Consider the following 1,650-nt stretch of genomic DNA (forward strand, 5'->3'; position numbering starts at 1 on the left):
TCAGTCTGGAACCGTGCGGCCGATACGGTCGCAGATTCGAATCCTGCCTCGGGCATGGATGCGTGTGCTCACCTTAGGATAGTTATGTTTAAGTAGTTTTAAGTTCTAGGGGACTGATGACCTCAGATGTTAAGTCCCATAGGGCTCAGAGCCATTTGAACCATCTAAATACTGATGTAATAGAGTACACGTAAAATACAAACAAGTAAACCTCTAAGTTTAGAAAGAAGCTTTTGACATTGTTGAATGAATACACTCTTTAGGATTCTTTAGCTATCAGGGATTAAGCATAGGGTGCGAAAGTTTATCTACAACTGGTCCAGAAACTAGAATGCAGTTGAGAAGGAGACAGTAATTGCGAAGGGAGTGAGACAGGTTTTGAAGGCTGTCTGCCATGTTACTGAAAGTAATGGGCATGCAGTAAAGGGAACTGAGAAGAAACATAGAAGGGGAATTGCAGTTCAGAGGGAAGAAATAGAAACTGAAATTTTTGCCGAAATCCTGTAATAGGCTGGAAATGACTTGGAGGAGTAACTAGAATAGACAGCGTCCTGAATAGAAATCGTTAGAGGAACGTCAAATAAAATAAACAAACAGTAACTTGGTCCAATTAAATCAGATGACGCTGCGGGAACTACACTGCCGGCCAGCAATAATTGTAACTCACGAAAGTGGCAAGCAAAAAACGTGAAACTGACGTGAAGCGTAGCGCATTCAGCATTCCAGCGCAACAGGACAAAGTGGGAAAGGGCGATGGGATCAGCATTCTGTATGTAAGAAAATATTAAGCAGTGGGTTTCTCATTCAGTTACCTCATTCGAATGATGACTGTTTGTGAGAAGATCGTTTTATGCCGCGCCTAAGAGGGGAGGACGTGAACCAGCGCCTGTAGGAAATCGACAGCGGCAGCATCGTACCCTATCGAAAGTGCGGTTTATCGTTCGAAATATTGCTGCTCGTGTTCATCTGGATCCCGCAACTGTGATGTGAACATGGAATCAAAGGGTTCAAGAGGACTGACAGTATGCGGGACCTCAACAGCCCCATGGGGCTAGCGTTGGAGAGGACAGACATATTTTCAATTAGCCGTGTGGCATGCTGAATCAGGTGCCTGGAGTTAGAAAACATTAGCATCAAATTACAATGAAATGACTACCCTAGCTGCATACAGGCCTTGATATAAGTCAACGGAGAGAGGACAGTTGAAAGTGTGTGCCCTGACCGGGACTCGAACCCGGGATCTCCTGCTTACATGGCAGACGCTCTATCCATCTGAGCCATCGAGGACACAGAGGATAGTGCGACTTCAGGGATTTATCTCTGGCACGCCTCCCGTGAAACCCACATTCCCAACTTATTGTCCCGCACTATATTCATAGTGCCCCTGTCCATTATACTCATTACTCGCGGCCTTTTGCCGATTCCCGTAATAGTTATGGGCACTGTTTGTGCATCCGCACAGAAGAAGATGGTCAATGGCTGTCGAGCCATAATTACATATACAGGGTGTCCCAACTATCTTGTCGACCCAAAATATCTCTGGAACAATAACAGCTATTGGAAAACGACTTTCACCGGTATCAACGTAGGGCTGGGGCCCATGAATGTACATATTTGGAAACATTCTAAAACGAAAGCATACGTGTTTTT

At 45.0% G+C, this 1,650-nt stretch overlaps 1 non-coding gene across 1 annotated transcript; it reads right to left on the reverse strand.

The window, feature by feature from the left end:
* Positions 1–1,213: 1,213 nt before the first annotated feature.
* Trnat-ugu lies at positions 1,214–1,288 on the reverse strand. Its single transcript has one exon. It is a non-coding gene; the product is annotated as a tRNA-Thr (tRNA).
* Positions 1,289–1,650: the final 362 nt, after the last annotated feature.

Source organism: Schistocerca americana, chromosome 5, assembly GCF_021461395.2.
Source record: "Schistocerca americana isolate TAMUIC-IGC-003095 chromosome 5, iqSchAmer2.1, whole genome shotgun sequence".
Taxonomy (NCBI): Eukaryota; Metazoa; Arthropoda; class Insecta; order Orthoptera; family Acrididae; genus Schistocerca; species Schistocerca americana.